The following is a 26439-nucleotide window of genomic DNA, read 5'->3' on the forward strand; positions in this document are numbered from 1 at the left end:
ACTGTATAGATATTGCATGTAGAGTGCTCAGTGACATGGAATACTCCAATGCAAGCTGAATTCAGTAACCTACCTGGTACCATTTACAGTGGAACAGCCATTGACTTGGTTCAATTATGCAAAGGCTAAAGTTCCACTGTGTAGAGAAGGTAATGTTACTGAAAGTAACTTCTGGAGAATAGGTAGCACACTCATAAAATTGGTTGCAAACAACTCTAAATCATATGGCTAGTGTGCTAACAATGTTTACATCATGTTAGCACATAGTAGTTATCAGCAAAATTGAACTGTACACTCCATTGAGTTGAATGCATTACTTTCTATTCAATACATTCTGTGGTAAGGTTGTGTGCATAACTACTCTGGGTGGTTTGGAACTGTATAGATATTGCATGTAGAGTGCTCAGTGCCATGGAATACTCCAATGCAAGCTGAATTCATTAACCTACCTGGTACCATTTACACTGTGGTGGCCATTGACTTGGTTCAATTCTGCAAAGGCTAAAGTTCCACTGTGTAGAGAAGGTAATGTTACTGAAAGTAACTTCTGGAGAATAGGTAGCACACTCATAAAATTGGTTGCAAACAACTCTAAATCATATGGCTAGTGTGCTAACAATGTTTACATCATGTTAGCACATAGTAGTTATCAGCAAAATTGAACTGTACACTCCATTGACTTGAATGCATTACTTTCTATTCAATGCATTCTGTGGTAGGGTTGTGTACATAACTACACTGGGTGGTTTGGAACTGTATAGATATTGCATGTAGAGTGCTCAGTGACATGGAATACTCCAATGCAAGCTGAATTCAGTAACCTACCTGGTACCATTTACAGTGGAACAGCCATTGACTTGGTTCAATTATGCAAAGGCTAAAGTTCCACTGTGTAGAGAAGGTAATGTTACTGAAAGTAACTTCTGGAGAATAGGTAGCACACTCATAAAATTGGTTGCAAACAACTCTAAATCATATGGCTAGTGTGCTAACAATGTTTACATCATGTTAGCACATAGTAGTTATCAGCAAAATTGAACTGTACACTCCATTGAGTTGAATGCATTACTTTCTATTCAATACATTCTGTGGTAAGGTTGTGTGCATAACTACTCTGGGTGATTTGGAACTGTATAGATATTGCATGTAGAGTGCTCAGTGCCATGGAAAACTCCAATGCAAGCTGAATTCAGTAACCTGCCTGGTACCATTTACTTTGGATCAGCCAGTGACTTGGCTTACTTCTGCAAAGGCTAAAGTTCCACTGTGTAGAGAAGGTAAAGTTACTGAAAGTAACTTCTGGAGCATAGGTAGCACACTCATAAAATTGGTTGCAGACATCGCTAAATCATATGGATAGTGTGCTAACAATGTTTACATCATGTTAGCACATAGTAGTTATCAGCAAAATTGAACTGTACGCTCCTTCGAGTAGAATGCATTACTTTATATTCAATGCATTCTGTGGTAGGGTTGCGTACATAACTACACTGGGTGGTTTGGAACTGTATAGATTTTGCATGTAGAGTGCTCAGTGACATGGAATACTCCAATGCAAGCTGAATTCAGTAACCTACCTGGTACCATTTACACTGTGGTGGCCATTGACGGTTCAATTCTGCAAAGGCTAAAGTTCCACTGTGTAGAGAAGGTAAAGATACTGAAAGTAACTTCTGGAGCATAGGTAGCACACTCATAAAATTGGTTGCAGACATCGCTAAATCATATGGATAGTGTGCTAACAATGTTTACATCATGTTAGCACATAGTAGTTATCAGATAAATTGAACTGTACACTCCATTGAGTTGAATGCATTACTTTCTTTTCAATGCATTCTGTGGTAAGGTTGTGTACATAACTACTCTGGGTGATTTGGAACTGTATAGATATTGTATGTAGAGTGCTCAGTGCCATGGAAAACTCCAATGCAAGCTGAATTCTGTAACCTACCTGGTACCATTTACTTTGGATCAGCCACTGACTTGGTTCAATTCTGCAAAGGCTAAAGTTCCACTGTGTAGAGGTAATGTTACTGAAAGTAACTTCTGGAGGATAGGTAGCACACTCATAAAATTGTTTGCAAACAACTCTAAATCATATGGCTAGTGTGCTAAGAATGTTTACATCATGTTAGCACATAGTAGCTATCAGCAAAATTGAACTGTATACTCAATTGAGTTGAATCAATTACTTTCTATTCAATGCATTCTGTGGTAAGGTTGTGTACATAACTACACTGGGTGGTTTGGAACAGTATAGATATTGCATGTAGAGTGCTCAGTGCCATGGAATACGCCAATGCAAGCTGAATTCAGTAACCTACCTGGTACCATTTACACTGTGGTGGCCATTGACTTGGTTCAATTCTGCAAAGGCTAAAGTTCCACTGTGTAGAGAAGGTAATGTTACTGAAAGTAACTTCTGGAGAATAGGTAGCACACTCATAAAATTGGTTGCAAACAACTCTAAATCATATGGCTAGTGTGCTAACAATGTTTACATCATGTTAGCACATAGTAGTTATCAGCAAAATTGAACTGTACACTCCATTGACTTGAATGCATTACTTTCTATTCAATGCATTCTGTGGTAGGGTTGTGTACATAACTACACTGGGTGGTTTGGAACTGTATAGATATTGCATGTAGAGTGCTCAGTGACATGGAATACTCCAATGCAAGCTGAATTCAGTAACCTACCTGGTACCATTTACAGTGGAACAGCCATTGACTTGGTTCAATTATGCAAAGGCTAAAGTTCCACTGTGTAGAGAAGGTAATGTTACTGAAAGTAACTTCTGGAGAATAGGTAGCACACTCATAAAATTGGTTGCAAACAACTCTAAATCATATGGCTAGTGTGCTAACAATGTTTACATCATGTTAGCACATAGTAGTTATCAGCAAAATTGAACTGTACACTCCATTGAGTTGAATGCATTACTTTCTTTTCAATGCATTCTGTGGTAAGGTTGTGTACATAACTACTCTGGGTGATTTGGAACTGTATAGATATTGTATGTAGAGTGCTCAGTGCCATGGAAAACTCCAATGCAAGCTGAATTCTGTAACCTACCTGGTACCATTTACAGTGGAACAGCCATTGACTTGGTTCAATTCTGCAAAGGCTAAAGTTCCACTGTGTAGAGGTAATGTTACTGAAAGTAACTTCTGGAGGATAGGTAGCACACTCATAAAATTGTTTGCAAACAACTCTAAATCATATGGCTAGTGTGCTAAGAATGTTTACATCATGTTAGCACATAGTAGCTATCAGCAAAGTTGAACTGTATACTCAATTGAGTTGAATCAATTACTTTCTATTCAATGCATTCTGTGGTAAGGTTGTGTACATAACTACACTGGGTGGTTTGGAACAGTATAGATATTGCATGTAGAGTGCTCAGTGCCATGGAATACTCCAATGCAAGCTGAATTCAGTAACCTACCTGGTACCATTTACACTGTGGTGGCCATTGACTTGGTTCAATTCTGCAAAGGCTAAAGTTCCACTGTGTAGAGAAGGTAATGTTACTGAAAGTAACTTCTGGAGAATAGGTAGCACACTCATAAAATTGGTTGCAAACAACTCTAAATCATATGGCTAGTGTGCTAACAATGTTTACATCATGTTAGCACATAGTAGTTATCAGCAAAATTGAACTGTACACTCCATTGACTTGAATGCATTACTTTCTATTCAATGCATTCTGTGGTAGGGTTGTGTACATAACTACACTGGGTGGTTTGGAACTGTATAGATATTGCATGTAGAGTGCTCAGTGACATGGAATACTCCAATGCAAGCTGAATTCAGTAACCTACCTGGTACCATTTACAGTGGAACAGCCATTGACTTGGTTCAATTATGCAAAGGCTAAAGTTCCACTGTGTAGAGAAGGTAATGTTACTGAAAGTAACTTCTGGAGAATAGGTAGCACACTCATAAAATTGGTTGCAAACAACTCTAAATCATATGGCTAGTGTGCTAACAATGTTTACATCATGTTAGCACATAGTAGTTATCAGCAAAATTGAACTGTACACTCCATTGAGTTGAATGCATTACTTTCTATTCAATACATTCTGTGGTAAGGTTGTGTGCATAACTACTCTGGGTGATTTGGAACTGTATAGATATTGCATGTAGAGTGCTCAGTGCCATGGAAAACTCCAATGCAAGCTGAATTCAGTAACCTGCCTGGTACCATTTACTTTGGATCAGCCAGTGACTTGGCTTACTTCTGCAAAGGCTAAAGTTCCACTGTGTAGAGAAGGTAAAGTTACTGAAAGTAACTTCTGGAGCATAGGTAGCACACTCATAAAATTGGTTGCAGACATCGCTAAATCATATGGATAGTGTGCTAACAATGTTTACATCATGTTAGCACATAGTAGTTATCAGCAAAATTGAACTGTACGCTCCTTCGAGTAGAATGCATTACTTTATATTCAATGCATTCTGTGGTAAGGTTATGTACATAACTACTCTGAGTGATTTGCAACTGTGTAGATATTGCATGTAGAGTGCTCAGTGCCATGGAAAACTCCAATGCAAGCTGAATTCAGTAACCTACCTGGTACCATTTACAGTGGAACAGCCATTGACTTGGTTCAATTATGCAAAGGCTAAAGTTCCACTGTGTAGAGAAGGTAATGTTACTGAAAGTAACTTCTGGAGAATAGGTAGCACACTCATAAAATTGGTTGCAAACAACTCTAAATCATATGGCTAGTGTGCTAACAATGTTTACATCATGTTAGCACATAGTAGTTATCAGCAAAATTGAACTGTACACTCCATTGACTTGAATGCTTTACTTTCTATTCAATGCATTCTGTGGTAGGGTTGCGTACATAACTACACTGGGTGGTTTGGAACTGTATAGATTTTGCATGTAGAGTGCTCAGTGACATGGAATACTCCAATGCAAGCTGAATTCAGTAACCTACCTGGTACCATTTACACTGTGGTGGCCATTGACGGTTCAATTCTGCAAAGGCTAAAGTTCCACTGTGTAGAGAAGGTAAAGATACTGAAAGTAACTTCTGGAGCATAGGTAGCACACTCATAAAATTGGTTGCAGACATCGCTAAATCATATGGATAGTGTGCTAACAATGTTTACATCATGTTAGCACATAGTAGTTATCAGATAAATTGAACTGTACACTCCATTGAGTTGAATGCATTACTTTCTTTTCAATGCATTCTGTGGTAAGGTTGTGTACATAACTACTCTGGGTGATTTGGAACTGTATAGATATTGTATGTAGAGTGCTCAGTGCCATGGAAAACTCCAATGCAAGCTGAATTCTGTAACCTACCTGGTACCATTTACTTTGGATCAGCCACTGACTTGGCTTACTTCTGCAAAGGCTAAAGTTCCACTGTGTAGAGAAGGTAAAGTTACTGAAAGTAACTTCTGGAGCATAGGTAGCACACTCATAACATTGGTTGCAAATAACTCTAAATCATATGGCTAGTGTGCTAACAATGTTTACATCATGTTAGCACATAGTAGTTATCAGCAAAATTGAACTATACGCTCCTTCGAGTAGAATGCATTACTTTATATTCAATGCATTCTGTGGTAAGGTTATGTACATAACTACTCTGGGTGGTTTGGAACCGTAGAGATATTGCATGTAGAGTGCTCAGTACCGTGAAAAACTCCAATGCAAGCTGAATTCAGTAACCTACCTGGTACCATTTACAGTGGAACAGCCATTGACTTGGTTCAATTCTGCAAAGGCTAAAGTTCCACTGTGTAGAGGTAATGTTACTGAAAGTAACTTCTGGAGAATAGGTAGCACACTCATAAAATTGTTTGCAAACAACTCTAAATCATATGGCTAGTGTTCTAACAATGTTTACATCATGTTAGCACATAGTAGCTATCAGCAAAATTGAACTGCATACTCAATTGAGTTGAATCAATTACTTTCTATTCAATGCATTCTGTGGTAAGGTTGTGTACATAACTACACTGGGTGGTTTGGAACAGTATAGATATTGCATGTAGAGTGCTCAGTGCCATGGAATACTCCAATGCAAGCTGAATTCAGTAACCTATCTGGTACCATTTACACTGTGGTGGCCATTGACTTGGTTCAATTCTGCAAAGGCTAAAGTTCCACTGTGTAGAGAAGGTAATGTTACTGAAAGTAACTTCTGGAGAATAGTTAGCACACTCATAAAATTGGTTGCAAACAACTCTAAATCATATGGCTAGTGTGCAAACAATGTTTACATCATGTTAGCACGTAGTAGTTATCAGCAAAATTGAACTGTACACTCCATTGAGTTGAATGCATTACTTTCTTTTCAATGCATTCTGTGGTAAGGTTTTGTACATAACTACACTGGGTGGTTTGGAACTGTATAGATATTGCATGTAGAGTGCTCAGTGCCATGGAATACTCCAATGCAAGCTGAATTCAGTAACCTACCTGGTACCATTTACTTTGGATCAGCCACTGACTTGGCTTACTTCTGCAAAGGCTAAAGTTCCACTGTGTAGAGAAGGTAAAGATACTGAAAGTAACTTCTGGAGCATAGGTAGCACACTCATAAAATTGGTTGCAGACATCGCTAAATCATATGGATAGTGTGCTAACAATGTTTACATCATGTTAGCACATAGTAGTTATCAGATAAATTGAACTGTACACTCCATTGAGTTGAATGCATTACTTTCTTTTCAATGCATTCTGTGGTAAGGTTGTGTACATAACTACTCTGGGTGATTTGGAACTGTATAGATATTGTATGTAGAGTGCTCAGTGCCATGGAAAACTCCAATGCAAGCTGAATTCTGTAACCTACCTGGTACCATTTACTTTGGATCAGCCACTGACTTGGCTTACTTCTGCAAAGGCTAAAGTTCCACTGTGTAGAGAAGGTAAAGTTACTGAAAGTAACTTCTGGAGCATAGGTAGCACACTCATAACATTGGTTGCAAATAACTCTAAATCATATGGCTAGTGTGCTAACAATGTTTACATCATGTTAGCACATAGTAGTTATCAGCAAAATTGAACTATACGCTCCGAGTAGAATGCATTACTTTATATTCAATGCATTCTGTGGTAAGGTTATGTACATAACTACTCTGGGTGGTTTGGAACTGTATAGATATTGCATGTAGAGTGCTCAGTACCGTGAAAAACTCCAATGCAAGCTGAATTCAGTAACCTACCTGGTACCGTTTACAGTGGAACAGCCATTGACTTGGTTCAATTCTGCAAAGGCTTAAGTTCCACTGTGTAGAGGTAATGTTACTGAAAGTAACTTCTGGAGGATAGGTAGCACACTCATAAAATTGTTTGCAAACAACTCTAAATCATATGGCTAGTGTGCTAACAATGTTTACATCATGTTAGCACATAGTAGCTATCAGCAAAATTGAACTGTACACTCCTTCGAGTAGAATGAATTACTTTCTATTCAATGCATTCTGCGGTACGGTTGTGTATATAACTACCCTGGCTGATTTGGAAATGTGTAGATATTGCATGTAGAGTGCTCAGTGCCTTGGAAAACTTCAATGCAAGCTGAATTCAGTAACCTACCTGGTACCATTTACAGTGGAACAGCCATTGACTTGGTTCAATTATGCAAAGGCTAAAGTTCCACTGTGTAGAGAAGGTAATGTTACTGAAAGTAACTTCTGGAGAATAGGTAGCACACTCATAAAATTGGTTGCAAACAACTCTAAATCATATGGCTAGTGTGCTAACAATGTTTACATCATGTTAGCTCATAGTAGTTATCAGCAAAATTGAACTGTACACTCCATTGACTTGAATGCATTACTTTCTATTCAATGCATTCTGTGGTAGGGTTGTGTACATAACTACACTGGGTGGTTTGGAACAGTATAGATATTGCATGTAGAGTGCTCAGTGACATGGAATACTCCAATGCAAGCTGAATTCAGTAACCTACCTGGTACCATTTACACTGTGGTGGCCATTGACTTGGTTCAATTCTGCAAAGGCTAAAGTTCCACTGTGTAGAGAAGGTAAAGATACTGAAAGTAACTTCTGGAGCATAGGTAGCACACTCATAAAATTGGTTGCAGACATCGCTAAATCATATGGATAGTGTGCTAACAATGTTTACATCATGTTAGCACATAGTAGTTATCAGATAAATTGAACTGTACACTCCATTGAGTTGAATGCATTACTTTCTTTTCAATGCATTCTGTGGTAAGGTTGTGTACATAACTACTCTGGGTGATTTGGAACTGTATAGATATTGTATGTAGAGTGCTCAGTGCAATGGAAAACTCCAATGCAAGCTGAATTCTGTAACCTACCTGGTACCATTTACTTTGGATCAGCCACTGACTTGGCTTACTTCTGCAAAGGCTAAAGTTCCACTGTGTAGAGAAGGTAAAGTTACTGAAAGTAACTTCTGGAGCATAGGAAGCACACTCATAACATTGGTTGCAAATAACTCTAAATCATATGGCTAGTTTGCTAACAATGTTTACATCATGTTAGCACATAGTAGTTATCAGCAAAATTGAACTGTACGCTCCTTCGAGTAGAATGCATTACTTTATATTCAATGCATTCTGTGGTAGCGTTGTGTACATAACTACACTGGGTGGTTTGGAACTGTATAGATATTGCATGTAGAGTGCTCAGTGACATGGAATACTCCAATGCAAGCTGAATTCAGTAACCTACCTGGTACCATTTACACTGTGGTGGCCATTGACTTGGTTCAATTCTGCAAAGGCTAAAGTTCCACTGTGTAGAGAAGGTAAAGATACTGAAAGTAACTTCTAGAGCATAGGTAGCACACTCATAAAATTGGTTGCAGAAGTGCTCAGTGCCATGGAATACTCCAATGCAAGCTGAATTCAGTAACCTACCTGGTACCATTTACTTTGGATTAGCCACTGACTTGGCTTACTTCTGCAAAGTCTAAAGTTCCACTGTGTAGAGAAGGTAAAGATACTGAAAGTAACTTCTGGAGCATAGGTAGCACACTCATAAAATTGGTTGCAGACATCGCTAAATCATATGGATAGTGTGCTAACAATGTTTACATCATGTTAGCACATAGTAGTTATCAGATAAATTGAACTGTACACTCCATTAAGTTGAATGCATTACTTTCTTTTCAATGCATTCTGTGGTAAGGTTGTGTACATAACTACTCTGGGTGATTTGGAACTGTATAGATATTGTATTTAGAGTGCTCAGTGCCATGGAAAACTCCAATGCAAGCTGAATTCTGTAACCTACCTGGTACCATTTACTTTGGATCAGCCACTGACTTGGCTTACTTCTGCAAAGGCTAAAGTTCCACTGTGTAGAGAAGGTAAAGTTACTGAAAGTAACTTCTGGAGCATAGGTAGCACACTCATAACATTGGTTGCAAATAACTCTAAATCATATGGCTAGTGTGCTAACAATGTTTACATCATGTTAGCACATAGTAGTTATCAGCAAAATTGAACTATACGCTCCTTCGAGTAGAATGCATTACTTTATATTCAATGCATTCTGTGGTAAGGTTATGTACATAACTACTCTGAGTGATTTGCAACTGTGTAGATATTGCATGCAGAGTGCTCAGTGCCATGGAAAACTCCAATGCAAGCTGAATTCAGTAACCTACCTGGTACCATTTACAGTGGAACAGCCATTGGTTCAATTCTGCAAAGGCTAAAGTTCCACTGTGTAGAGGTAAAGTTACTGAAAGTAACTTCTGGAGGATAGGTAGCACACTCATAAAATTGTTTGCAAACAACTCTAAATCATATGGCTAGTGTGCTAACAATGTTTACATCATGTTAGCACATAGTAGCTATCAGCAAAATTGAACTGTATACTCAATTGAGTTGAATCAATTACTTTCTATTCAATGCATTCTGTGGTAAGGTTGTGTACATAACTACACTGGGTGGTTTGGAACAGTATAGATATTGCATGTAGAGTGCTCAGTGCCATGGAATACTCCAAAGCAAGCTGAATTCAGTAACCTACCTGGTACCTTTTACACTGTGGTGGCCATTGACTTGGTTCAATTCTGCAAAGGCTAAAGTTCCACTGTGTAGAGAAGGTAATGTTACTGAAAGTAACTTCTGGAGAATAGTTAGCACACTCATAAAATTGGTTGCAAATAACTCTAAATCATATGGCTGGTGTGCAAACAATGTTTACATCATGTTAGCACATAGTAGTTATCAGCAAAATTGAACTGTACACTCCATTGAGTTGAATGCATTACTTTCTTTTCAATGCATTCTGTGGTAAGGTTTTGTACATAACTACACTGGGTGGTTTGGAACAGTATAGATATTGCATGTAGAGTGCTCAGTGCCATGGAATACTCCAAAGCAAGTTGAATTCAGTAACCTACCTGGTACCATTTACACTGTGGTGGCCATTGACTTGGTTCAATTCTGCAAAGGCTAAAGTTCCACTGTGTAGAGAAGGTAATGTTACTGAAAGTAACTTCTGGAGCATAGGTAGCACACTCATAACATTGGTTGCAAATAACTCTAAATCATATGGCTAGTGTGCTAACAATGTTTACATCATGTTAGCACATAGTAGTTATCAGCAAAATTGAACTATACGCTCCTTCGAATAGAATGCATTACTTTATATTCAATGCATTCTGTGGTAAGGTTATGTACATAACTACTCTGGGTGGTTTGGAACTGTATAGATATTTCATGTAGAGTGCTCAGCACCGTGAAAAACTCCAATGCAAGCTGAATTCAGTAACCTACCTGGTACCATTTACAGTGGAACAGCCATTGACTTGGTTCAATTCTGCAAAGGCTAAAGTTCCACTGTGTAGAGGTAATGTTACTGAAAGTAACTTCTGGAGGATAGGTAGCACACTCATAAAATTGTTTGCAAACAACTCTAAATCATATGGCTAGTGTGCTAACAATGTTTACATCATATTAGCACATAGTAGCTATCAGCAAAATTGAACTGTATACTCAATTGAGTTGAATCAATTACTTTCTATTCAATGCATTCTGTGGTAAGGTTGTGTACATAACTACTCTGGGTGATTTGGAACTGTATAGATATTGCATGTAGAGTGCTCAGTGCCATGGAAAACTCCAATGCAAGCTGAATTCAGTAACCTGCCTGGTACCATTTACTTTGGATCAGCCACTGACTTGGCTTACTTCTGCAAAGGCTAAAGTTCCACTGTGTAGAGAAGGTAATGTTACTGAAAGTAACTTCTGGAGAATAGGTAGCACACTCATAAAATTGGTTGCAAACAACTCTAAATCATATGGCTAGTGTGCTAACAATGTTTACATCATGTAAGCACATAGTAGTTATCAGCAAAATTGAACTGTACACTCCATTGAGTTGAATGAATTACTTTCTATTCAATGCATTCTGTGGTAAGGTTGTGTACATTACTACTCTGGGTGATTTGGAACTGTATAGATATTGCATGTAGAGTGCTCAGTGCCATGGAAAACTCCAATGCAAGCTGAATTCAGTAACCTACCTGGTACCATTTACAGTGGAACAGCCATTGACTTGGTTCAATTATGCAAAGGCTAAAGTTCCACTGTGTAGAGAAGGTAATGTTACTGAAAGTAACTTCTGGAGAATAGGTAGCACACTCATAAAATTGGTTGCAAACAACTCTAAATCATATGGCTAGTGTGCTAACAATGTTTACATCATGTTAGCACATAGTAGTTATCAGCAAAATTGAACTGTACACTCCATTGACTTGAATGCTTTACTTTCTATTCAATGCATTCTGTGGTAGGGTTGCGTACATAACTACACTGGGTGGTTTGGAACTGTATAGATTTTGCATGTAGAGTGCTCAGTGACATGGAATACTCCAATGCAAGCTGAATTCAGTAACCTACCTGGTACCATTTACACTGTGGTGGCCATTGACGGTTCAATTCTGCAAAGGCTAAAGTTCCACTGTGTAGAGAAGGTAAAGATACTGAAAGTAACTTCTGGAGCATAGGTAGCACACTCATAAAATTGGTTGCAGACATCGCTAAATCATATGGATAGTGTGCTAACAATGTTTACATCATGTTAGCACATAGTAGTTATCAGATAAATTGAACTGTACACTCCATTGAGTTGAATGCATTACTTTCTTTTCAATGCATTCTGTGGTAAGGTTGTGTACATAACTACTCTGGGTGATTTGGAACTGTATAGATATTGTATGTAGAGTGCTCAGTGCCATGGAAAACTCCAATGCAAGCTGAATTCTGTAACCTACCTGGTACCATTTACTTTGGATCAGCCACTGACTTGGCTTACTTCTGCAAAGGCTAAAGTTCCACTGTGTAGAGAAGGTAAAGTTACTGAAAGTAACTTCTGGAGCATAGGTAGCACACTCATAACATTGGTTGCAAATAACTCTAAATCATGTGGCTAGTGTGCTAACAATGTTTACATCATGTTAGCACATAGTAGTTATCAGCAAAATTGAACTATACGCTCCTTCGAGTAGAATGCATTACTTTATATTCAATGCATTCTGTGGTAAGGTTATGTACATAACTACTCTGGGTGGTTTGGAACCGTATAGATATTGCATGTAGAGTGCTCAGTACCGTGAAAAACTCCAATGCAAGCTGAATTCAGTAACCTACCTGGTACCATTTACAGTGGAACAGCCATTGACTTGGTTCAATTCTGCAAAGGCTAAAGTTCCACTGTGTAGAGGTAATGTTACTGAAAGTAACTTCTGGAGAATAGGTAGCACACTCATAAAATTGTTTGCAAACAACTCTAAATCATATGGCTAGTGTTCTAACAATGTTTACATCATGTTAGCACATAGTAGCTATCAGCAAAATTAAACTGTGTACTCAATTGAGTTGAATCAATTACTTTCTATTCAATGCATTCTGTGGTAAGGTTGTGTACATAACTACACTGGGTGGTTTGGAACAGTATAGATATTGCATGTAGAGTGCTCAGTGCCATGGAATACTCCAATGCAAGCTGAATTCAGTAACCTATCTGGTACCATTTACACTGTGGTGGCCATTGACTTGGTTCAATTCTGCAAAGGCTAAAGTTCCACTGTGTAGAGAAGGTAATGTTACTGAAAGTAACTTCTGGAGAATAGTTAGCACACTCATAAAATTGGTTGCAAACAACTCTAAATCATATGGCTAGTGTGCAAACAATGTTTACATCATGTTAGCACATAGTAGTTATCAGCAAAATTGAACTGTACACTCCATTGAGTTGAATGCATTACTTTCTTTTCAATGCATTCTAAGGTAAGGTTTTGTACATAACTACACTGGGTGGTTTGGAACTGTATAGATATTGCATGTAGAGTGCTCAGTGCCATGGAATACTCCAATGCAAGCTGAATTCAGTAACCTACCTGGTACCATTTACTTTGGATCAGCCACTGACTTGGCTTACTTCTGCAAAGGCTAAAGTTCCACTGTGTAGAGAAGGTAAAGATACTGAAAGTAACTTCTGGAGCATAGGTAGCACACTCATAAAATTGGTTGCAGACATCGCTAAATCATATGGATAGTGTGCTAACAATGTTTACATCATGTTAGCACATAGTAGTTATCAGATAAATTGAACTGTACACTCCATTGAGTTGAATACATTACTTTCTTTTCAATGCATTCTGTGGTAAGGTTGTGTACATAACTACTCTGGGTGATTTGGAACTGTATAGATATTGTATGTAGAGTGCTCAGTGCCATGGAAAACTCCAATGCAAGCTGAATTCTGTAACCTACCTGGTACCATTTACTTTGGATCAGCCACTGACTTGGCTTACTTCTGCAAAGGCTAAAGTTCCACTGTGTAGAGAAGGTAAAGTTACTGAAAGTAACTTCTGGAGCATAGGTAGCACACTCATAACATTGGTTGCAAATAACTCTAAATCATATGGCTAGTGTGCTAACAATGTTTACATCATGTTAGCACATAGTAGTTATCAGCAAAATTGAACTATACGCTCCGAATAGAATGCATTACTTTATATTCAATGCATTCTGTGGTAAGGTTATGTACATAACTACTCTGGGTGGTTTGGAACTGTATAGATATTGCATGTAGAGTGCTCAGTACCGTGAAAAACTCCAATGCAAGCTGAATTCAGTAACCTACCTGGTACCGTTTACAGTGGAACAGCCATTGACTTGGTTCAATTCTGCAAAGGCTTAAGTTCCACTGTGTAGAGGTAATGTTACTGAAAGTAACTTCTGGAGGATAGGTAGCACACTCATAAAATTGTTTGCAAACAACTCTAAATCATATGGCTAGTGTGCTAACAATGTTTACATCATGTTAGCACATAGTAGTTATCAGCAAAATTGAACTGTACACTCCATTGACTTGAATGCATTACTTTCTATTCAATGCATTCTGTGGTAGGGTTGTGTACATAACTACACTGGGTGGTTTGGAACTGTATAGATATTGCATGTAGAGTGCTCAGTGACATGGAATACTCCAATGCAAGCTGAATTCAGTAACCTACCTGGTACCATTTACACTGTGGTGGCCATTGACTTGGTTCAATTCTGCAAAGGCTAAAGTTCCACTGTGTAGAGAAGGTAAAGATACTGAAAGTAACTTCTGGAGCATAGGTAGCACACTCATAACATTGGTTGCAAATAACTCTAAATCATATGGCTAGTGTGCTAACAATGTTTACATCATGTTAGCACATAGTAGTTATCAGCAAAATTGAACTGTACACTCCATTGACTTGAATGCATTACTTTCTATTCAATGCATTCTGTGGTAAGGTTGTGTACATAACTACACTGGGTGGTTTGGAACAGTATAGATATTGCATGTAGAGTGCTCAGTGCCATGGAATACTCCAATGCAAGCTGAATTCAGTAACCTATCTGGTACCATTTACACTGTGGTGGCCATTGACTTGGTTCAATTCTGCAAAGGCTAAAGTTCCACTGTGTAGAGAAGGTAATGTTACTGAAAGTAACTTCTGGAGAATAGTTAGCACACTCATAAAATTGGTTGCAAACAACTCTAAATCATATGGCTAGTGTGCAAACAATGTTTACATCATGTTAGCACATAGTAGTTATCAGCAAAATTGAACTGTACACTCCATTGAGTTGAATGCATTACTTTCTTTTCAATGCATTCTGTGGTAAGGTTGTGTACATAACTACTCTGGGTGATTTGGAACTGTATAGATATTGTATGTAGAGTGCTCAGTGCCATGGAAAACTCCAATGCAAGCTGAATTCTGTAACCTACCTGGTACCATTTACTTTGGATCAGCCACTGACTTGGCTTACTTCTGCAAAGGCTAAAGTTCCACTGTGTAGAGAAGGTAAAGTTACTGAAAGTAACTTCTGGAGCATAGGTAGCACACTCATAACATTGGTTGCAAATAACTCTAAATCATATGGCTAGTGTGCTAACAATGTTTACATCATGTTAGCACATAGTAGTTATCAGATAAATTGAACTGTACACTCCATTGAGTTGAATGCATTACTTTCTTTTCAATGCATTCTGTGGTAAGGTTGTGTACATAACTACTCTGGGTGATTTGGAACTGTATAGATATTGTATGTAGAGTGCTCAGTGCCATGGAAAACTCCAATGCAAGCTGAATTCTGTAACCTACCTGGTACCATTTACTTTGGATCAGCCACTGACTTGGCTTACTTCTGCAAAGGCTAAAGTTCCACTGTGTAGAGAAGGTAAAGTTACTGAAAGTAACTTCTGGAGCATAGGTAGCACACTCATAACATTGGTTGCAAATAACTCTAAATCATATGGCTAGTGTGCTAACAATGTTTACATCATGTTAGCACATAGTAGTTATCAGCAAAATTGAACTATACGCTCCGAGTAGAATGCATTACTTTATATTCAATGCATTCTGTGGTAAGGTTATGTACATAACTACTCTGGGTGGTTTGGAACTGTATAGATATTGCATGTAGAGTGCTCAGTACCGTGAAAAACTCCAATGCAAGCTGAATTCAGTAACCTACCTGGTACCATTTACTTTGGATCAGCCACTGACTTGGCTTACTTCTGCAAAGGCTAAAGTTCCACTGTGTAGAGAAGGTAAAGATACTGAAAGTAACTTCTGGAGCATAGGTAGCACACTCATAAAATTGGTTGCAGACATCGCTAAATCATATGGATAGTGTGCTAACAATGTTTTCATCATGTTAGCACATAGTAGTTATCAGATAAATTGAACTGTACACTCCATTGAGTTGAATGCATTACTTTCTTTTCAATGCATTCTGTGGTAAGGTTGTGTACATAACTACTCTGGGTGATTTGGAACTGTATAGATATTGTATGTAGAGTGCTCAGTGCCATGGAAAACTCCAATGCAAGCTGAATTCTGTAACCTACCTGGTACCATTTACAGTGGAACAGCCATTGACTTGGTTCAATTCTGCAAAGGCTAAAGTTCCACTGTGTAGAGGTAATGTTACTGAAAGTAACTTCTGGAGGATAGGTAGCACACTCATAAAATTGTTTGCAAACAACTCTAAATCATATGGCTAGTGTGCTAAGAATGTTTACATCATGTTAGCACATAGTAGCTATCAGCAAAATTGAACTGTATACTCAATTGAGTTGAATCAATTACTTTCTATTCAATGCATTCTGTGGTAAGGTTGTGTACATAACTACACTGGGTGGTTTGGAACAGTATAGATATTGCATGTAGAGTGCTCAGTGCCATGGAATACTCCAATGCAAGCTGAATTCAGTAACCTACCTGGTACCATTTACACTGTGGTGGTCATTGACTTGGTTCAATTCTGCAAAGGCTAAAGTTCCACTGTGTAGAGAAGGTAATGTTACTGAAAGTAACTTCTGGAGAATAGGTAGCACACTCATAAAATTGGTTGCAAACAACTCTAAATCATATGGCTAGTGTGCTAACAATGTTTACATCATGTTAGCACATAGTAGTTATCAGCAAAATTGAACTGTACACTCCATTGACTTGAATGCATTACTTTCTATTCAATGCATTCTGTGGTAGGGTTGTGTACATAACTACACTGGGTGGATTGGAACTGTATAGATATTGCATGTAGAGTGCTCAGTGCCATGGAATACTCCAATGCAAGCTGAATTCAGTAACCTACCTGGTACCATTTACAGTGGAACAGCCATTGACTTGGTTCAATTATGCAAAGGCTAAAGTTCCACTGTGTAGAGAAGGTAAAGTTACTGAAAGTAACTTCTGGAGCATAGGTAGCACACTCATAACATTGGTTGCAAATAACTCTAAATCATATGGCTAGTGTGCTAACAATGTTTACATCATGTTAGCACATAGTAGTTATCAGCAAAATTGAACTATACGCTCCTTCGAGTAGAATGCATTACTTTATATTCAATGCATTCTGTGGTAAGGTTATGTACATAACTACTCTGGGTGGTTTGGAACCGTAGAGATATTGCATGTAGAGTGCTCAGTACCGTGAAAAACTCCAATGCAAGCTGAATTCAGTAACCTACCTGGTACCATTTACAGTGGAACAGCCATTGACTTGGTTCAATTCTGCAAAGGCTTAAGTTCCACTGTGTAGAGGTAATGTTACTGAAAGTAACTTCTGGAGAATAGGTAGCACACTCATAAAATTGTTTGCAAACAACTCTAAATCATATGGCTAGTGTTCTAACAATGTTTACATCATGTTAGCACATAGTAGCTATCAGCAAAATTGAACTGCATACTCAATTGAGTTGAATCAATTACTTTCTATTCAATGCATTCTGTGGTAAGTTTGTGTACATAACTACACTGGGTGGTTTGGAACAGTATAGATATTGCATGTAGAGTGCTCAGTGCCATGGAATACTCCAATGCAAGCTGAATTCAGTAACCTATCTGGTACCATTTACACTGTGGTGGCCATTGACTTGGTTCAATTCTGCAAAGGCTAAAGTTCCACTGTGTAGAGAAGGTAATGTTACTGAAAGTAACTTCTGGAGAATAGTTAGCACACTCATAAAATTGGTTGCAAACAACTCTAAATCATATGGCTAGTGTGCAAACAATGTTTACATCATGTTAGCACATAGTAGTTATCAGCAAAATTGAACTGTACACTCCATTGAGTTGAATGCATTACTTTCTTTTCAATGCATTCTATGGTAAGGTTTTGTACATAACTACACTGGGTGGTTTGGAACTGTATAGATATTGCATGTAGAGTGCTCAGTGCCATGGAATACTCCAATGCAAGCTGAATTCAGTAACCTACCTGGTACCATTTACTTTGGATCAGCCACTGACTTGGCTTACTTCTGCAAAGGCTAAAGTTCCACTGTGTAGAGAAGGTAAAGATACTGAAAGTAACTTCTGGAGCATAGGTAGCACACTCATAAAATTGGTTGCAGACATCGCTAAATCATATGGATAGTGTGCTAACAATGTTTACATCATGTTAGCACATAGTAGTTATCAGATAAATTGAACTGTACACTCCATTGAGTTGAATGCATTACTTTCTTTTCAATGCATTCTGTGGTAAGGTTGTGTACATAACTACTCTGGGTGATTTGGAACTGTATAGATATTGTATGTAGAGTGCTCAGTGCCATGGAAAACTCCAATGCAAGCTGAATTCTGTAACCTACCTGGTACCATTTACTTTGGATCAGCCACTGACTTGGCTTACTTCTGCAAAGGCTAAAGTTCCACTGTGTAGAGAAGGTAAAGTTACTGAAAGTAACTTCTGGAGCATAGGTAGCACACTCATAACATTGGTTGCAAATAACTCTAAATCATATGGCTAGTGTGCTAACAATGTTTACATCATGTTAGCACATAGTAGTTATCAGCAAAATTGAACTATACGCTCCGAGTAGAATGCATTACTTTATATTCAATGCATTCTGTGGTAAGGTTATGTACATAACTACTCTGGGTGGTTTGGAACTGTATAGATATTGCATGTAGAGTGCTCAGTACCGTGAAAAACTCCAATGCAAGCTGAATTCAGTAACCTACCTGGTACCGTTTACAGTGGAACAGCCATTGACTTGGTTCAATTCTGCAAAGGCTTAAGTTCCACTGTGTAGAGGTAATGTTACTGAAAGTAACTTCTGGAGGATAGGTAGCACACTCATAAAATTGTTTGCAAACAACTCTAAATCATATGGCTAGTGTGCTAACAATGTTTACATCATGTTAGCACATAGTAGCTATCAGCAAAATTGAACTGTACACTCCTTCGAGTAGAATGAATTACTTTCTATTCAATGCATTCTGCGGTACGGTTGTGTATATAACTACCCTGGCTGATTTGGAAATGTGTAGATATTGCATGTAGAGTGCTCAGTGCCTTGGAAAACTTCAATGCAAGCTGAATTCAGTAACCTACCTGGTACCATTTACAGTGGAACAGCCATTGACTTGGTTCAATTATGCAAAGGCTAAAGTTCCACTGTGTAGAGAAGGTAATGTTACTGAAAGTAACTTCTGGAGAATAGGTAGCACACTCATAAAATTGGTTGCAAACAACTCTAAATCATATGGCTAGTGTGCTAACAATGTTTACATCATGTTAGCACATAGTAGTTATCAGCAAAATTGAACTGTACACTCCATTGACTTGAATGCATTACTTTCTATTCAATGCATTCTGTGGTAGGGTTGTGTACATAACTACACTGGGTGGTTTGGAACAGTATAGATATTGCATGTAGAGTGCTCAGTGACATGGAATACTCCAATGCAAGCTGAATTCAGTAACCTACCTGGTACCATTTACACTGTGGTGGCCATTGACTTGGTTCAATTCTGCAAAGGCTAAAGTTCCACTGTGTAGAGAAGGTAAAGATACTGAAAGTAACTTCTGGAGCATAGGTAGCACACTCATAAAATTGGTTGCAGACATCGCTAAATCATATGGATAGTGTGCTAACAATGTTTACATCATGTTAGCACATAGTAGTTATCAGATAAATTGAACTGTACACTCCATTGAGTTGAATGCATTACTTTCTTTTCAATGCATTCTGTGGTAAGGTTGTGTACATAACTACTCTGGGTGATTTGGAACTGTATAGATATTGTATGTAGAGTGCTCAGTGCCATGGAAAACTCCAATGCAAGCTGAATTCTGTAACCTACCTGGTACCATTTACTTTGGATCAGCCACTGACTTGGCTTACTTCTGCAAAGGCTAAAGTTCCACTGTGTAGAGAAGGTAAAGTTACTGAAAGTAACTTCTGGAGCATAGGAAGCACACTCATAACATTGGTTGCAAATAACTCTAAATCATATGGCTAGTTTGCTAACAATGTTTACATCATGTTAGCACATAGTAGTTATCAGCAAAATTGAACTGTACGCTCCTTCGAGTAGAATGCATTACTTTATATTCAATGCATTCTGTGGTAGCGTTGTGTACATAACTACACTGGGTGGTTTGGAACTGTATAGATATTGCATGTAGAGTGCTCAGTGACATGGAATACTCCAATGCAAGCTGAATTCAGTAACCTACCTGGTACCATTTACACTGTGGTGGCCATTGACTTGGTTCAATTCTGCAAAGGCTAAAGTTCCACTGTGTAGAGAAGGTAAAGATACTGACAGTAACTTCTAGAGCATAGGTAGCACACTCATAAAATTGGTTGCAGAAGTGCTCAGTGCCATGGAATACTCCAATGCAAGCTGAATTCAGTAACCTACCTGGTACCATTTACTTTGGATTAGCCACTGACTTGGCTTACTTCTGCAAAGTCTAAAGTTCCACTGTGTAGAGAAGGTAAAGATACTGAAAGTAACTTCTGGAGCATAGGTAGCACACTCATAAAATTGGTTGCAGACATCGCTAAATCATATGGATAGTGTGCTAACAATGTTTACATCATGTTAGCACATAGTAGTTATCAGATAAATTGAACTGTACACTCCATTGAGTTGAATGCATTACTTTCTTTTCAATGCATTCTGTGGTAAGGTTGTGTACATAACTACTCTGGGTGATTTGGAACTGTATAGATATTGTATTTAGAGTGCTCAGTGCCATGGAAAACTCCAATGCAAGCTGAATTCTGTAACCTACCTGGTACCATTTACTTTGGATCAGCCACTGACTTGGCTTACTTCTGCAAAGGCTAAAGTTCCACTGTGTAGAGAAGGTAAAGTTACTGAAAGTAACTTCTGGAGCATAGGTAGCACACTCATAACATTGGTTGCAAATAACTCTAAATCATATGGCTAGTGTGCTAACAATGTTTACATCATGTTAGCACATAGTAGTTCTCAGCAAAATTGAACTGTACGCTCCTTCGAGTAGAATGCATTACTTTATATTCAATGCATTCTGTGGTAAGGTTATGTACATAACTACTCTGAGTGATTTGCAACTGTGTAGATATTGCATGCAGAGTGCTCAGTGCCATGGAAAACTCCAATGCAAGCTGAATTCAGTAACCTACCTGGTACCATTTACAGTGGAACAGCCATTGGTTCAATTCTGCAAAGGCTAAAGTTCCACTGTGTAGAGGTAAAGTTACTGAAAGTAACTTCTGGAGGATAGGTAGCACACTCATAAAATTGTTTGCAAACAACTCTAAATCATATGGCTAGTGTGCTAACAATGTTTACATCATGTTAGCACATAGTAGCTATCAGCAAAATTGAACTGTATACTCAATTGAGTTGAATCAATTACTTTCTATTCAATGCATTCTGTGGTAAGGTTGTGTACATAACTACACTGGGTGGTTTGGAACAGTATAGATATTGCATGTAGAGTGCTCAGTGCCATGGAATACTCCAAAGCAAGCTGAATTCAGTAACCTACCTGGTACCATTTACACTGTGGTGGCCATTGACTTGGTTCAATTCTGCAAAGGCTAAAGTTCCACTGTGTAGAGAAGGTAATGTTACTGAAAGTAACTTCTGGAGAATAGTTAGCACACTCATAAAATTGGTTGCAAATAACTCTAAATCATATGGCTGGTGTGCAAACAATGTTTACATCATGTTAGCACATAGTAGTTATCAGCAAAATTGAACTGTACACTCCATTGAGTTGAATGCATTACTTTCTTTTCAATGCATTCTGTGGTAAGGTTTTGTACATAACTACACTGGGTGGTTTGGAACAGTATAGATATTGCATGTAGAGTGCTCAGTGCCATGGAATACTCCAAAGCAAGCTGAATTCAGTAACCTACCTGGTACCATTTACACTGTGGTGGCCATTGACTTGGTTCAATTCTGCAAAGGCTAAAGTTCCACTGTGTAGAGAAGGTAATGTTACTGAAAGTAACTTCTGGAGCATAGGTAGCACACTCATAACATTGGTTGCAAATAACTCTAAATCATATGGCTAGTGTGCTAACAATGTTTACATCATGTTAGCACATAGTAGTTATCAGCAAAATTGAACTATACGCTCCTTCGAATAGAATGCATTACTTTATATTCAATGCATTCTGTGGTAAGGTTATGTACATAACTACTCTGGGTGGTTTGGAACTGTATAGATATTTCATGTAGAGTGCTCAGCACCGTGAAAAACTCCAATGCAAGCTGAATTCAGTAACCTACCTGGTACCATTTACAGTGGAACAGCCATTGACTTGGTTCATTTCTGCAAAGGCTAAAGTTCCACTGTGTAGAGGTAATGTTACTGAAAGTAACTTCTGGAGGATAGGTAGCACACTCATAAAATTGTTTGCAAACAACTCTAAATCATATGGCTAGTGTGCTAACAATGTTTACATCATATTAGCACATAGTAGCTATCAGCAAAATTGAACTGTATACTCAATTGAGTTGAATCAATTACTTTCTATTCAATGCATTCTGTGGTAAGGTTGTGTACATAACTACACTGGGTGGTTTGGAACAGTATAGATATTGCATGTAGAGTGCTCAGTGCCATGGAATACTCCAAAGCAAGCTGAATTCAGTAACCTACCTGGTACCATTTACAATGTGGTGGCCATTGACTTGGTTCAATTCTGCAAAGGCTAAAGTTCCACTGTGTAGAGAAGGTAATGTTACTGAAAGTAACTTCTGGAGAATAGGTAGCACACTCATAAAATTGGTTGCAAACAACTCTAAATCATATGGCTAGTGTGCTAACAATGTTTACATCATGTTAGCACATAGTAGCTATCAGCAAAATTGAACTGTATACTCAATTGAGTTGAATCAATTACTTTCTATTCAATGCATTCTGTGGTAAGGTTGTGTACATAACTACACTGGGTGGTTTGGAACAGTATAGATATTGCATGTAGAGTGCTCAGTGCCATGGAATACTCCAAAGCAAGCTGAATTCAGTAACCTACCTGGTACCATTTACACTGTGGTGGCCATTGACTTGGTTCAATTCTGCAAAGGCTAAAGTTCCACTGTGTAGAGAAGGTAATGTTACTGAAAGTAACTTCTGGAGAATAGTTAGCACACTCATAAAATTGGTTGCAAATAACTCTAAATCATATGGCTGGTGTGCAAACAATGTTTACATCATGTTAGCACATAGTAGTTATCAGCAAAATTGAACTGTACACTCCATTGAGTTGAATGCATTACTTTCTTTTCAATGCATTCTGTGGTAAGGTTTTGTACATAACTACACTGGGTGGTTTGGAACAGTATAGATATTGCATGTAGAGTGCTCAGTGCCATGGAATACTCCAAAGCAAGCTGAATTCAGTAACCTACCTGGTACCATTTACACTGTGGTGGCCATTGACTTGGTTCAATTCTGCAAAGGCTAAAGTTCCACTGTGTAGAGAAGGTAATGTTACTGAAAGTAACTTCTGGAGCATAGGTAGCACACTCATAACATTGGTTGCAAATAACTCTAAATCATATGGCTAGTGTGCTAACAATGTTTACATCATGTTAGCACATAGTAGTTATCAGCAAAATTGAACTATACGCTCCTTCGAATAGAATGCATTACTTTATATTCAATGCATTCTGTGGTAAGGTTATGTACATAACTACTCTGGGTGGTTTGGAACTGTATAGATATTTCATGTAGAGTGCTCAGCACCGTGAAAAACTCCAATGCAAGCTGAATTCAGTAACCTACCTGGTACCATTTACAGTGGAACAGCCATTGACTTGGTTCAATTCTGCAAAGGCTAAAGTTCCACTGTGTAGAGGTAATGTTACTGAAAGTAACTTCTGGAGGATAGGTAGCACACTCATAAAATTGTTTGCAAACAACTCTAAATCATATGGCTAGTGTGCTAACAATGTTTACATCATATTAGCACATAGTAGCTATCAGCAAAATTGAACTGTATACTCAATTGAGTTGAATCAATTACTTTCTATTCAATGCATTCTGTGGTAAGGTTGTGTACATAACTACACTGGGTGGTTTGGAACAGTATAGATATTGCATGTAGAGTGCTCAGTGCCATGGAATACTCCAAAGCAAGCTGAATTCAGTAACCTACCTGGTACCATTTACAATGTGGTGGCCATTGACTTGGTTCAATTCTGCAAAGGCTAAAGTTCCACTGTGTAGAGAAGGTAATGTTACTGAAAGTAACTTCTGGAGAATAGGTAGCACACTCATAAAATTGGTTGCAAACAACTCTAAATCATATGGCTAGTGTGCTAACAATGTTTACATCATGTAAGCACATAGTAGTTATCAGCAAAATTGAACTGTACACTCCATTGAGTTGAATGAATTACTTTCTATTCAATGCATTCTGTGGTAAGGTTGTGTACATTACTACTCTGGGTGATTTGGAACTGTATAGATATTGCATGTAGAGTGCTCAGTGCCATGGAAAACTCCAATGCAAGCTGAATTCAGTAACCTACCTGGTACCATTTACAGTGGAACAGCCATTGACTTGGTTCAATTATGCAAAGGCTAAAGTTCCACTGTGTAGAGAAGGTAATGTTACTGAAAGTAACTTCTGGAGAATAGGTAGCACACTCATAAAATTGGTTGCAAACAACTCTAAATCATATGGCTAGTGTGCTAACAATGTTTACATCATGTTAGCACATAGTAGTTATCAGCAAAATTGAACTGTACACTCCATTGACTTGAATGCTTTACTTTCTATTCAATGCATTCTGTGGTAGGGTTGCGTACATAACTACACTGGGTGGTTTGGAACTGTATAGATTTTGCATGTAGAGTGCTCAGTGCCATGGAATACTCCAATGCAAGCTGAATTCAGTAACCTACCTGGTACCATTTACTTTGGATCAGCCACTGACTTGGCTTACTTCTGCAAAGGCTAAAGTTCCACTGTGTAGAGAAGGTAAAGATACTGAAAGTAACTTCTGGAGCATAGGTAGCACACTCATAAAATTGGTTGCAGACATCGCTAAATCATATGGATAGTGTGCTAACAATGTTTACATCATGTTAGCACATAGTAGTTATCAGATAAATTGAACTGTACACTCCATTGAGTTGAATGCATTACTTTCTTTTCAATGCATTCTGTGGTAAGGTTGTGTACATAACTACTCTGGGTGATTTGGAACTGTATAGATATTGTATGTAGAGTGCTCAGTGCCATGGAAAACTCCAATGCAAGCTGAATTCTGTAACCTACCTGGTACCATTTACTTTGGATCAGCCACTGACTTGGCTTACTTCTGCAAAGGCTAAAGTTCCACTGTGTAGAGAAGGTAAAGTTACTGAAAGTAACTTCTGGAGCATAGGTAGCACACTCATAACATTGGTTGCAAATAACTCTAAATCATATGGCTAGTGTGCTAACAATGTTTACATCATGTTAGCACATAGTAGTTATCAGCAAAATTGAACTATACGCTCCGAGTAGAATGCATTACTTTATATTCAATGCATTCTGTGGTAAGGTTATGTACATAACTACTCTGGGTGGTTTGGAACTGTATAGATATTGCATGTAGAGTGCTCAGTACCGTGAAAAACTCCAATGCAAGCTGAATTCAGTAACCTACCTGGTACCATTTACAGTGGAACAGCCATTGACTTGGTTCAATTCTGCAAAGGCTTAAGTTCCACTGTGTAGAGGTAATGTTACTGAAAGTAACTTCTGGAGGATAGGTAGCACACTCATAAAATTGTTTGCAAACAACTCTAAATCATATGGCTAGTGTGCTAACAATGTTTACATCATGTTAGCACATAGTAGCTATCAGCAAAATTGAACTGTACACTCCTTCGAGTAGAATGAATTACTTTCTATTCAATGCATTCTGTGGTAAGGTTGTGTACATAACTACACTGGGTGGTTTGGAACTGTATAGATATTGCATGTAGAGTGCTCAGTGACATGGAATACTCCAATGCAAGCTGAATTCAGTAACCTACCTGGTACCATTTACACTGTGGTGGCCATTGACTTGGTTCAATTCTGCAAAGGCTAAAGTTCCACTGTGTAGAGAAGGTAAAGATACTGAAAGTAACTTCTAGAGCATAGGTAGCACACTCAT

This window comes from Hypanus sabinus, chromosome 11 (assembly GCF_030144855.1).
Source record: "Hypanus sabinus isolate sHypSab1 chromosome 11, sHypSab1.hap1, whole genome shotgun sequence".
NCBI lineage: Eukaryota > Metazoa > Chordata > Chondrichthyes > Myliobatiformes > Dasyatidae > Hypanus > Hypanus sabinus.